General features: G+C 48.0%; 1 non-coding gene across 1 annotated transcript; it reads right to left on the bottom strand.

Moving 5' to 3' along the window:
- Positions 1-1,078: 1,078 nt before the first annotated feature.
- trnaq-uug (transfer RNA glutamine (anticodon UUG)) lies at positions 1,079-1,150 on the bottom strand. The gene has a single exon. It is a non-coding gene; the product is annotated as a tRNA-Gln (tRNA).
- Positions 1,151-13,500: the final 12,350 nt, after the last annotated feature.

Here is a 13,500-nt window from a genome sequence, read left to right as displayed (position 1 = left end):
AGGCGCAGAAAATTGCAAAGGGACATTGATTGAGTGGGAAAACTGGAGGCATCTGATTCAGAAGATTCGGGGGCGACCTGGAAATTCGAGAGTTTAATGATTTTGAAAGGAACATTTTTGACTTGTGCAGTTTCGGTTAGAGAAATGTTAGTGAGAACAGTGAATTCAATGTCCAATCAGGCACAGAAAGAGAAATAAAGAGAGGAAAATAAATGTTGGATTAAGAGGGGGCAGCGATGAATCGCCATTGCAGTGCTGGTCCCGCCACAAACTGTTCCTCAGCCGCAGACTTCATGATGATCTGGAGACCTGAGCTCACAATCCCACCACGGCAGGTCGTGGAAGGATTAAAATCGGGGATGTGTAAGAGCCCAGAATTGGAGGAGTGCAGAGATCACAGAGGGTGTAGGGCTGGAGAAGGTTACAGAGATAGAGAGGGGCGAGTCCATGGAGGGATTTCAAAACAAGGAAGAGAATTTGAAAATTGAGTTGTCGCCTGGTTGGGAGCCAATGTAGGTGAGTGAGAGCCGAGGTGATGGGTGAACGGGACATGGTGCGAGTTAGGATACGGGCAGCAGAGGATTGGATGAGATGAAGTTTATGGAGGGAGGGTGATGGGAGGCCTTCCAGGAGTACATTAGAATCGTCAAGTCTAGAGGTGACAAAGGCAAGGATGAGGGTTTCAGCAGCAGATCAGCGGTGGAGTTGGGCGACGTTACAGAGGTGGAAGTAGACCGTCTTGGGCGGAAGCTCATCTCAGTGTCAAATGCAGCACCAAGGTTGCAAGCTGTCTCATTCAGTCTCAGTGGCCAGGGATTGGGATGAAGTCGGTGGCTCGGGAACGGAGTTTGTGTCGGGGACCAGCACTGCAATGGCGATACATCACTGCCCTCTCAAGGCTACTTGCAAACCTCGCCCAGCAGCAATATTGGAAGAACTGGGCAAATTTTACCTCCACCATTCCATTCCAGCCTTTTCTCATCCAAACCTTCAGCTTCGACATTTTCCCGCTGCTGAGCAGCCAATCACACAGCTGCCATCAAAATTACTTTTACAAAAGCTGGGACAAGAGGGAACCAGGTTCCACCGAGATTTGAACTCGGATTGCTGGATTCAAAGTCCAGAGTGCTCACCATTACACCATGGAACCCTTACATACTATTCCGAGCCTAATTCGCTTTTTTCCAACTCACCTGCCATTCACAGCTGCTGAGTATTTTCAGCAAATTCTGTTTTTATTTCAAACTTCCAGCATCCGCAGCATTTTGTCTTGTGTTAGAAAAGAAAACGGAATCCTGGGCTTTACAGACAGAGGCATAGAGGGCAAAAGGAAGGAAGTTATACCAAACCTTTAGAGTATTGTGTGTAATTCAGGCACTGCGCTTTCGGACGGATGCGGGACTTCAGTTCCGTCGAGTAGTGGAGAAGAAGAGGTTGTTCTCCTCAGAGCAGAGAAGATAAGGGAAGATTTTGTCGACGTGTTCAACATCATGAAGAGTTTTAATAAAGTAAACAAGGAGAACATTTTCCTGCGGCAGAAGTGTTGCTAACCGGAAAACACATATTAAAGTGATTGGATAAAGTATCAGTAATAAGGTTCTCTCGGGCTTTTGTTGGCCGATTTACTGGTAAAGCTGGGAATTGAGGGGAAACTGGTTCATGGTTTGTAACACAAGCAGTGCGCGGGGTCAGACCGGCCCGGCTAGCTCAGTCGGTAGAGCCTGAAACTCTTAATCTCAGGGGCGGTTTGTGTTTCAAATTATTGGGCTGGTTTCACAGGAGATCCCCAGCTCTAAATCCCCTACACCTCTCGGTCAATGACTCTTTCAAAAAATGCGATTCAACAACATTATCAGGAAATCTGAAGTGTTTATAAACACCGGAAGCTGACACACCAGGGAAGACCTCACAGTCTTGGACACAGAGTGAAATACACTGAAGTGTTTATAAAAAGTTACAGAACACAACACGTGTGTAAAATTCCCCGTTGTTTTCTCGGCCCTGATGGGTTGTGAAGGGAAAGACAGGCCGAAGTCCCACTGAGCCGCACTGACCCCGAGCCAAGGTGAAATTAAAATCAGTTCAATCTTTAGCAGCGGGCGGCTGGAGAGAGACAAGATTCCGGAGCTCGGAATCGCCTTTAAAATGAGCCCAAAAATTTAAAACACAAACTCCCCGCCGTGGGGATGAAGTATCCGACACTCCACCGACTGGGCTAGCCGGACTGGTCTGTCGCAAGGACCCTGCCTGTGCTCCAGTTTCCTTACAATTCCCCGGTTTATCAGTAAATCCACCAGCAAAAGCCCGAGGGAACCTTATTACTGATTCATTGTCCAATTACTTGAATAGAAAGCGAGCGGAGGAGAAGGATTGAGAGCCTTCAGTGTGGGACAGAAGTGATGTTGTTTGACGGAGAAGCGACACAATCTCAATCAGTGCAGAGAGAGGTGAGCCAGCGGGTCACCTTCTCCCTGAACACATCCTTCTGTCTTGTGGCTGACAAACTGAGCAGAGGTTTCGGGACTGTAGCAATTATCACGCTCGCCTTACACACGAAATGCCCTCGGTTCTGCTCCAGGGCGGGATGAATGATTTTGGAACTTGCTCCAGTTGAACCTCCAGGGGCGAGTTTCTTCCCCTGTGTAAAAGCGGCGACAATTGTCGGTTCCTCTTAAACTGAACAACGGCTGCACCAGATTCCCGGTGTGACAAACACTGAACATTTTTAACCAACTGCTGTTGAAAATTCTTCACAAGCAAAAGACAAAACACTTATGAAAGTTTTGCCTGTCACTCGGTGACCATGTTTGGATTTCCTTCAGTCTGAAACAGAAAGTTGATTCTTCAATTAGAACAATTGTCCATCTTTTTACAGAGTTTAATGAGTTTTGTGAAAATCAAATAATAACGTGTATTAATACAAAAGTTAATCCCGGACCTGCATTTGCAGATCGCAGTTCTCTTCTGTGATGTTCTTGCTGCAACTAATTACGGCAGAGATTCCCGTAGTGTAGTGGTTATCACGTTTTGAAAACCTTCCCCATTAAAATTGAATTAATATAAGAAAATGGAAGAAATTATGTGCTGACATTTCAATAAAGTTAAAAATCTCAACGAACCCGTATATTTTCTCTGCACAATTCTGCACAGACTGACACTCAGCACAGATACCGACAGTGTCCCTGCCTCACTCCCGTTTCCTGCCCTGAAGGCGCAGAAAGCCCCTCTCAAAGCTGCACATTCAACTGGTTTCAGTGGATCCGCGGGAAATCTTGAAAGGATCCTGCAGCGTCGCCTCGGATAATAACGATAGATCGTCACCATATTTCACCCACCGCAGCAACCACGTCCATTTCAGTATGAGTCCCCTTTTTAACTCTTTCGCGCCAGGCAAACTGTTTGTACAAAATGACACTTTTTCGATGAGAACACAACAGACGTGTTCGTGAAAGCACGGCACCAAGAGCGGGTAGGCATCCACTTGAAATCGATTTCCTCCTGTGTTTTTCTCTGGATGTTGTCTCTCTCGGTGCCGGGCGAACAATTCATTGATGCATTTGTCCTGAACTGAAGCCTTTTGCCCATCTCGCGGGGTCAGAGCCGCTCTGTCTGTCTCGTACCTGCTTGTGAACTTTATCGGGAACAGGCCGCCTGTTCAACGTTCATCAGAAAACCCAGAAAGACAAATAAACAGAAAGATGTGTCTCTCAGCCCCGGTGGCAAAGGTGCAATGAATGTTAATCCAAATAAATCCCCCGTGAGATTCTGTGTGCATCGGCTTCCTTATAAAGTTTGTATTTGAAATGTGCGGGAAATGCGTAAAATTATGAAAATATTCCCATGTCCCGTACAGGGATCGAGCCCACGACCTTGACGTTATTAACACACTTTCATCACCAACTGAGCTAACCGGTCACAGTTTACCCGTTGGGCAGGCCCGAACCCAGGCTGGGAGATTGTCTTTCAGGCTCACACTGGGTGACCGAGTTACTGCACAAACATTGAACAGACCACATCGCATAGACATTGTTCCTATATACAACTGGGCAGAGTCTAAATCGAAAGTAACAGTAAAAGAGCTCTTTAATCTAACAAACCTCATTCTAAAAATTATTATCGCACCACCGCTGAACAGTTCCTCCCTCAGTCCCGGTATAAAAACAGTTGGGGGGACGCTGCCTGGATTCAAACCGGCAGCAATCGGTTGGAGCGGGATCTAGCGGGTCCGATACGGTTTTACTCCCATTCCTTTGGGAGACGCCTGTTCAGGAGTGGAAAACTTACTCTGATTCGCTCCTCTTAAAGTGAAGGAGGAAAATATATTTAAAACCTGCCGAAACCCGGGATCGAAACAAGGACCTTTAAAACGCTTTCCCAACTGAGCTATTTCGGCTTCACAGCAAATTAAATATTCTGTCACTCTTTCGGAGGATTTTCTAACCCCGGGAGGAATTGCCCCTCTCGCTCATTCCTCACTTCGGTCAATGTGACCCGACCAGATCTAGGAGCTCAGGTTCTGTTAATGTAAAGCTGGGGTGTTGATAAAAATACAAAGCTGACACAGCACGGGGGACCTCACCATGTTGGACACAGCGTGAAATGCACTGAAATGTTCAAATAAAGTTACAGAGCACAACACATGTGTAAAATTCCCTGTTCTTTTCTCCACACTGATGGGTTGTGAAGGGAGAGACGGGCCGAAGTCTCACTGAGCCGCACTGATCACGAGACAAGGTGAAATTATGTCAAATTCAATCTTCAGCAGCGACATGCTGGAGTGAGATCAGAGTCCTGAATCAAGGAGTAATGTTCGGATACTAATGTTGAATCTCATTGATATCAAATTCTCCTTGAATTCTCTGCTGGGGGATTCAGAGCTGGGGATCGCCTGTGAAATCAGCTGAAAACATTGAAATAACAACCTCAGTCCCTCCGACAATGAAGGTTACATTTCTTTAATTTGCACAAGTAAACAGATTCTGGACAGTTGCTATCTTGCTCTCTGTGACCTGAGGTTTTATCTCGTAAACTCCGGCTTTAGTATATGTTGTAATCAATTTTTCTGCCAGTTTCTGTGGTGCAATCGATTAGCATGTTCGGTTATTAGCCGAAAAGTTGGTGGTTCGAACCCACCCAGCGAAGGTGCGTTAACCTTTGCCAGGTTTTCAAAATGTGTATTTTGGCTGCAAGATCATGGGATATACTGCAGCACTGGGTACAATGTCGGTGAGTATGAGATCATCCATTGGGATCCGAGAAAGCTATTCCGTAACATTTTATTAATGGTGACTGACTAATAGGAACATGAGGAGGCCATTCAGCCCCTCAGCCTTGTTCCTTCATGATGTGCCTCAATGAATCCGAGACTCAACGTTAACGGAGCAAAGCAAGGCTTTTATTAACTCAGAAAGTAATACACAGTGGAGAAGTGTCTCTCATCCAGAGGTCTGCTGTACTGCCTGTGAGACACGCTGGGGCCTGCTTAAGTAGGGGCCAGGTATGGGCGGAGCTCTACACACAATACAATACAGGTAAGGAAATGAAACTGAAACTAAACTCCCCTGCTTGTCACAGTCACAGGCACAATCAAACACAGAGAATACAGAGTGCCCGATGAATGGCATATTTCATCAGATTCACCCCTTCTACAGATTTAGTCTGTTCGGGGGTTTGAGAGTCCTCTGTGACCGACATTGCTGTTGTGGTGCCGCGGGTGTCGGCTGGGTGTCATCGGTGGCCTCCTGGGTCTCTGCCGGTGGCGCCGCCAGGGTTGTTGAAGGGGTAGTTGGTGGGGGCACCGTTGGTCGATGTTCTTCCGGGGGTGATGAAAGGATAGTGGGTGGGTAAGAGTTGCTGTGATCGTTGTTGCTGTTGTTGTCATGGTTGTTGTCATTACCGGCTGGGGCGACGTCTTTTATGGACACGGTGTCCTCCCTTCCGTCGGCGTGCCGGACATACGTGTATTGGGGGTTGGCGTGGAGTAGGTACACTGACTCCACGAGAGGGTCCGTCTTGTGGCCCCTCACATGCCTTCGTACAAACACCGGACCTGGGGTGGAGAGCCATGACGGCATGGATACGCCTGAGGTGGATTTCCGTGGAAAGACAAACATTCGTTCATGAGGCGTGGCATTAGTGGCAGTACACAATAGCGACTGTATCGAATGGAGCACATCTGGGAGGACTTCCTGCCAGCGGGAGATAGGGAGGCCCTTGGTCCTTAGAGCTAGAGTGACTGCTTTCCATACTGTCCCGTTCTCTCGCTCCTCCTGGCCGTTACCCTGGGGGTTGTAGCTGGTGGTATGGCTCGTGGCGATCCCCCTGGACAGCATGTACTGGCATAGCTCTTCACTCATGAAGGACGCCCCCCTATCCGTATGGATGTAGCTCGGCATACCGAACAGGCAGAACAGGCTGTTGAGGCATTTAATAACCGTGGCGCTGGTCAAGTCTGGGCAGGGGAAGGCGAATGGGAACCGGGAGTATTCGTCCACAATGTTCAGGAAGTAAACACTGCGGTCGACTGACGGGAGGGGGCCCTTGAAATCTAAGCTGAGCCGCTCAAAGGGCCGTGTAGCTTTGATTAAGTGGGCTCTGTCTGGGTGGTAGAACCGAGGCTTGCATTCAGCGCAAGTGCGGCAGTTCCTGGTCAGAGACCGAACTTCCTCAATCGAGTAGGGTAAGTTGCGGGACTTTATGAAGTGGAACAGCCGTGTGATCCCTGGGTGGCAGAGGTCGTTGTGGATGGTCTGTAGCTGATCCCCGGTGGCGCTGGCACACATCCCTTGTGAGAGGGCGTCGGGGGATTCGTTAAGGGCCCCTGGCCGGTAAATGATGTCATACTTGAAGGTGGAGTGCTCGATCCGCCACCTGAGAATCTTATCATTTTTAATCATCCCCTTCTGTTTATTATTAAACATAAATGCTACCGACCGCTGGTCGGTAAGTAGGGTGAAGCGTTTGCCGGCTAGGTAGTGGCGCCAGTGGCACACTGCCTCCACGATGGCTTGGGCCTCCTTTTCCACGGAGGAGTGTCTGATCTCGGGCCCTTGGAGGGTCCTTGAGAAGAAAGCTATGGGCCGCCCCACCTGGTTGAGGGTGGCCGCCAAGGCAAAGTCAGACGCATCACTTTCCACTTGAAAGGGAGTGTTCTCGTCCACTGCCCGCAGCGTGGCCCGCTCAATATCCCGCTTAATGCTTTTGAAGGCGGCATGGGCCTCAGCAGAGAGCGGAAAAGAGGATGCTTTCAAGAGGGGGCAGGCTTTGTTGGAGTAGTTGGGGACCCATTGGGCATAATAAGTAAATAACCCCAGGCACCTTTTCAGGGCTTTGGGAGTGTTGGGCAGGGGCAGCTCCCGTAGGGGGCGCAGTCGGTCGGGGTCTGGTCCGATTTCCCCATTCTCCACCACGCTGCCTAGTATGCAGAGGCGCGTGGTGTTGAAAATGCACTTGTCCTCGTTGTAAGTGAGGTTGCGTTTTTGTGCGGTTTTCAGGAACCTCTCGAGGTTCGAGTCGTGATCCTACTGGTTGTGACCACAGATGGTGACGTTTTCGAGGTAGGGGAAGGTTGCCTGCAAGTGGTGGTCATCGACCATGCGGTCCATCTCCCGCTGGAAGACCGAGACCCCATTCGTCACCCCAAAGGGGACACTGAGGAATTGGTAGAGGCGTCCGTTCACCTCGAAGGTGGTGTACGCGCGGTCCTCTGGTCTGATAGGGAGCTGGTGGTACGCTGACTTGAGGTCGATGGTGGAGAACACCCGGTATTGGGCAATTTGGTTCACCATTTCTGATATGCGGGGTAGCGGGTAGGTGTCTAGTTGGGTGTATATGTTGATCGTTTGGCTATATTCGATCACCATCCGTTTCTTCCCACTACCCCTCACCACCACCACTTGGGCGCGCCACGGGCTGTTGCTATGTTCAATAACGCGCACCCTCAGCAGCCTGTCCACCTCCATCACGATAAACCGCCTGTCCTCCCAGCTGTACCTCCTGCTTTTGGTCGCTATTGGCTGGCAGTTGGGAGTAAGGTTCGCGAATAGCGAAAGCGGCTTTACCTTCAGGGTAGCCAGACCGCACACTGTGAGGGGCAGCTGGGACCCACCGTAATTGAGTGTGATGCTTTGGTGGTGGCACTGGAAATCCAGGCCCAATATCACGCTCGCACATAGACTCTCATGATTAGTAATTTAAAATTATCGTATACAGTTCCGTTAACGGACAATTGTACCGCGCAGTAACCCATAATGGTCGATGTCTGGGTTTTATCAGTCATAGAGATGGTGCCCCGAGCAGGGATCACCATTAGAGAGAGTTGTTGTGCTAGTTCAGGGTGGATAAAACTCTCCGTGCTTCCACTGTCAATTAAACATTTAACCCCGCACCCGTTTACCTCGATGTCCACCATTGATTTGGATAGCGGGTGCGGTCTGGTCTGGTCCACTTTGACCGATGCCACTGCAGGGCCCTGATCGAGACAAGATGGCGTCCACGCTGTCTGCTCACAAGATGGAGGACCCCACGAGGTCGGGCCGCTCCCACGGCGCACACGCGGCGGTGGCGGGTTTTCCAGCGGGGTTTCCTCTGCACACCTTCCTGAAGTGCCCCTTCTTACCGCACTTAAAGCAGGTGGTGCCTTTCGCCGGGCACAGGTTCTGGTGTGCTTCGGCTGCCCGCAGAAGTAGCAGTTGGGGCCCCGACACGTCACGGCTGTCGTAGGGCTTCTGGGGGGAGAGCGGGGCCCCGACGGTGTCGGGCTGCCGGGCGGGGAAGATGCCTTCCAAGATGGCAGCACCCTTGGTGCACACGTGGCGGCGTGGGTGGCGCGGGCGGCGCCCGAGTTTCTCTGGGCCACAGTCAGGGATCGCGCTGTGTGCACAGCCTGTTTCAGGTCCAATCCCGTTTTTTCCAGTAGTCTCTGCCGGATGTAAGTGGAGCTGAGGCCTGTGATAAAGGCGTCACGAACAAGCTCGTCAGTGTACACTGTGGCTTTTACATCTTGGCACTTGCAGTCTTTGCCAAGCGTTTTCAGGGTGACTAGGAACTCATCCAGCGATTCCCCAGGTCGCTGTGTGCGAGTAGCCAGCAGATGCCTAGCGTACACCTCGTTCGTAGGCTGCTGGTAATGCACCTTTAGGATGTCGCAGGCGGCCGGGTACATGTCGGCGTCTTGGTTGAGGGGTTAAACCCGGTGGCTTACCCAATTCCGCAGGATTCCGAGTTTCATACTTTCAGCATCCGTAGCGTCTGTGATGGCTGCGGAATTGTCCAGGAAGAATTCCATACACTTAAACCAGTGTCCGAATCGTGCCGATGCGTCCGAAGCATGCGGGTCCAAATCCAAACGTTCGGGTTTCAAGAGTTGATCCATTGTGTTGAAAATTGAGTTAATAAAATTGATGTGCCTCAATGAATCCGAGACTCAACGTTAACGGAGCAAAGCAAGGCTTTTATTAACTCAGAAAGTATTACACAGTGGAGAAGTGTCTCTCATCCAGAGTTCTGCTGTACTGCCTGTGAGACACGCTGGGGCCTGCTTAAGTAGCGGCCAGGAATGGGCGGAGCCCTACACACAATACAATACAGGTAAGGAAATGAAACTGAAACTAAACTCCCCTGCTTGTCACAGTCACAGGCTCAATCAAACACAGAGAATACAGAGTGCCTGATGAATGGCATATTTCATCACACTTCATTCAATTAGATCCTGGATAATCTGTATCTCAGCTGCATTGGCCCGCCTTGGTTCCATATCCAGTTTCACCAGTTTGGAATGGTCTCATTTTTAGGTGCGCCTGGTTCCGCTCCTGTCCTGCTCTTCTAGACATCTCACTGAGCCAGGTTTGGACTCTTGGCTTGAGGGTAATGGTAGAGTGATGGATCTGTCCGACCAGATTGTGGTTGAATACAATTCTGCTGCTGCTGATGGCCCAGAATTGCACAGAGAAACTATACGTGTTTTAAGAGATTTTATTTTATTCATCGTTAACCACAAAATTAATTAACTTATTCATGTTAATTCATTTTTAATGGGGAATATTTTACAAAATGTTTCCGACCCAAAGTGGTGGAACCGGAGACACTCAATGTTTTCAAGGGAAGACTGGATAGGCACTAGAGGGAAATAAACTTGCAGGGCTACGGGGAGAGAGCAGGAAATGAGACTGACTGGGTTGCTCGACAGAGAGCCGGCACGGACTCAATGGTCCGAATGGCCCCCTTCTGTCCTGTTTTGACTCACTGATCTTGAGCCAATAACTTTCTTTTGCAGAATGAAATACATTAAAATATGGTTACTGAGGGATAGTCGAAATACAGCGAATTATTTTGCTCTTGCATGTGCTGAACTTTTAACCCATATCTCATTTTACACATCGTATTTTAGGAGAATGCTTTCAAATGTTCATTGCTTGTGAGAGCAGGGACCTGGGGCAACTTCTGTTAAATTAAACAGGACCGGCTATTTCACAGAAAAAAAATATTCTCTGCCAATGTTTTCAGATTATAAACTGACCAATCTTTCTTAGTGGATGACTTGACATTTGCCCACATTGACCTCCATTAATCCCATTTCAGGGGAGATTTAAGAGAGTTGTTCAAAATTATGGGGGAAACAGTTTCCACTGGCAGGAGTGTCAGCAGGGCTATGGGGGAAGAGCAGCAGAGTGGGACTATTTGGATAGCTCTTTCAAAGGTACAACATCATTTGTTCATTTTAATCTGCGATTGAGAGAATTTTGTTAACCGAAGGTATTTAGGGATAATTCAAGTCAGTGAGAACCTTCATAATGGATTCAATCATCATTAATCAACCCACAACATTGTGTTGCTCACTGCAGGAATTAATAACAAGTTTACTGGGTGACAGACAAACTGCGATAATTATTATAGAATCATAGAATCAGATAGCACAGAAGGAGGCCATTCGGCCCATAGTGGCTGTGCCTCTTTGAAAGAGCGATCCAATTATTCCCACTGCCTACTCTTTTCCCAAATCCCTGCAAGCGTTTCTTTTTCAATTTCCTTCCCCTTTGAAAGTTAATATTGAATCTGCTTCCACCACCATGTCAGGCAGAAACATATTGACATTAATATTATCCGAGGCCCATTTCACACAGTAATTTCCATGCTTTGCATGTCATGAATTTTTTCCCTTCTCATTTTAAACACATTATTTTAGCAGTTTGCTCTGCAAACCATGAACCAGGTTCTCCTGAATTCCAAGGTGTGTAAGGAAATCTAGCTCACCTGTCAGTCACTGTCTCTGGCCCGCTTTCACCACCGGCTGCTGGCGGACTGCAGCAAATCCAGTTACACACACCGAGCCCCCACAATCATCACATCACAGGGAAATAAACTGGGAAACTGCTCAAAATACACAACTGGTCGAGCAGCTTCTGAACAACAATTAAACTTGCGGCGTATGGACAATATTCAGAACTGTGAACCAGGCCGTGTAAAAATAAAAACAGTGTCATAGAATCATAGATTCAACATTATCTTTCAAATGGGAAATGTAGTTGAAAAAGAAACACTTGCAGGGCTATGGGGAAAGAGAAGGGCAGTGGGACAAATTGAATAGTTCTTTCAAAGAGCCGGCACAGGCACAATGGGGCTTAATGGATTCTTTCTGTGATGTCTGATTCTACAAAAATGTTACTAAAGTTTGACTATCACCTGGAAAACATGTTAGCATTCCCTTCAGTGTGCAACAAGAAGCAGTGGGTCGATTAAGAGAATTATTAAGTGTCCAACAGACTTGAATTATTTTATTAAACAGTTTTGTAAGAACCAATGGGTCGCGGCGATGAGAGCGCCGAATCCTAACCACTAGACCACCAGGGAACATTTGTACAAACTGCAATATCTCGCAGATCCTTGCTCGCTTACTACCAGCAGATCAAAACCGTATTTTAGTTTTGGTCACCTTACCTGTTGAAGGATATACTTGCCTTAGATGGGGTGTGAGAAGGTTCACTAGACTGATTCCTGCAATGTGAGGGCTGTCCTATGAGGAGCGATTGAGTAGATTGGGCCTATACTCCCTGGGGTTTAGGAGAACGAGAGGTGATCTCAGTGAATCAGACAATCATACAGCTACTTATGCAACTGCCTTTTGAAAACCATGATTGAATCTGCCTCCAGCACCCTTTCAGGCAGTGCTTTCCAGATCCTACGATCGATAACCGTAAACCAAGTCTGACAGTGGCACAGTAATTAGTGAGGATAGGAGCAGAAAATTGCAAAGGGACATTGATTGAGTGGCAAAACTGGAGGCATCTGATTCAGAAGATTCGGGGGCGACCTGGAAATTCGAGAGTTTAATGACTTTGAAAGGAACATTTTTGACTTGTGCAGTTTCGGTCAGAGAAATGGCACTGAAAGGAAATAAATCCAGAATCTGGAATTCAGCATTTCACCTTCTCGCTGAACAGTTCTTTCTGGATGTTTAGCTAAGCAGAAGTTTCCATAGTGTAGCGGTTTATCATGTTCACCTCACAGGCGAAAAGTCTCCGGCTCGATCCTGGGGGGAAACATTATGTTCTAGAAATGGTGCCCGGTTCAAACTGAAAATAAACCTTTCCTATTGCAATTTAATAAATATGGACAATGGAAGAAAACATATTGTAATTAAATATGAATAAAATAAAATATTTCATAGAGGCTGTACATTATCTGATCCCGGACCATTCTTCACAGACTCAACCTCAGCACAGATACCGACAGTGTCCCTCCCTCCCTCCCGTTTCCTGCCCTGATGGTGCAGAAAGCCCCTCTCAAAGCTGCACATTCGACTGGTTTCAGTGGATCCGCGGGAGATCTTTAAAGGATCCTGCAGCGGCCCCTCGGATAATAACCATAATAACCATAGATCGTCACCATATTTCACACACCGCATCAACCCCGCCCATTTCAGTCGAAGTCGTCTTAATTTCCACCAAGCAACCTCCCTAGCACTGAAAATTAACTTTTATAAGTGTGGAATCTCATTCCTTCAGATATAAATTGTCCTGCTTTTTGTAGACAGGACATACTTGGGCAATTTTCCACACAGGGAAAGAAACTCGTCCCTGGGGGTTCACCTGGAGCAAGATCCAATATCATTCATCCCGTCCTGGAGCGGAACCAGGGGCATTTCGGGCGTAAGGCGAGCGTGATAATTGCTACAGTCCCAAAACCTCTGCTCAGTTTGTCAGCCGCAAGTCAGAAGGCTGTGTTAAGGGAGAAGGTGACCCGCTGACTCACCTCTCTGCACTGATTGAGATTGTGTCGCTTCTCCGTCAAACAACATCACTTCTGTTGCACACTAAAAACTCTCAATCCTTCTCCTCCGCTCGCTTTCTATTCAAGTAATTGGACAATGAATCAATATTAAGTTTCCCTCGGGCTTTTGCTGGTGGATTTACTGATAAACCGGGGAATTGAGAGGAAACTTGAGCACAGGCAGGGTCCTTGTGACAGACCAGTCAGGCTAGCCCAGTCGGTGCAGTGTAGGAT

This window comes from Somniosus microcephalus, unplaced genomic scaffold, assembly GCF_052327205.1.
Source record: "Somniosus microcephalus isolate GS21.2 unplaced genomic scaffold, FLI_Smic_1.0 unresolved_chr4, whole genome shotgun sequence".
Lineage (NCBI taxonomy): Eukaryota > Metazoa > Chordata > Chondrichthyes > Squaliformes > Somniosidae > Somniosus > Somniosus microcephalus.
The sequence above is the reverse complement of the archived record's forward strand: the minus strand, read 5'-3'. Positions and strand labels throughout refer to the sequence as shown.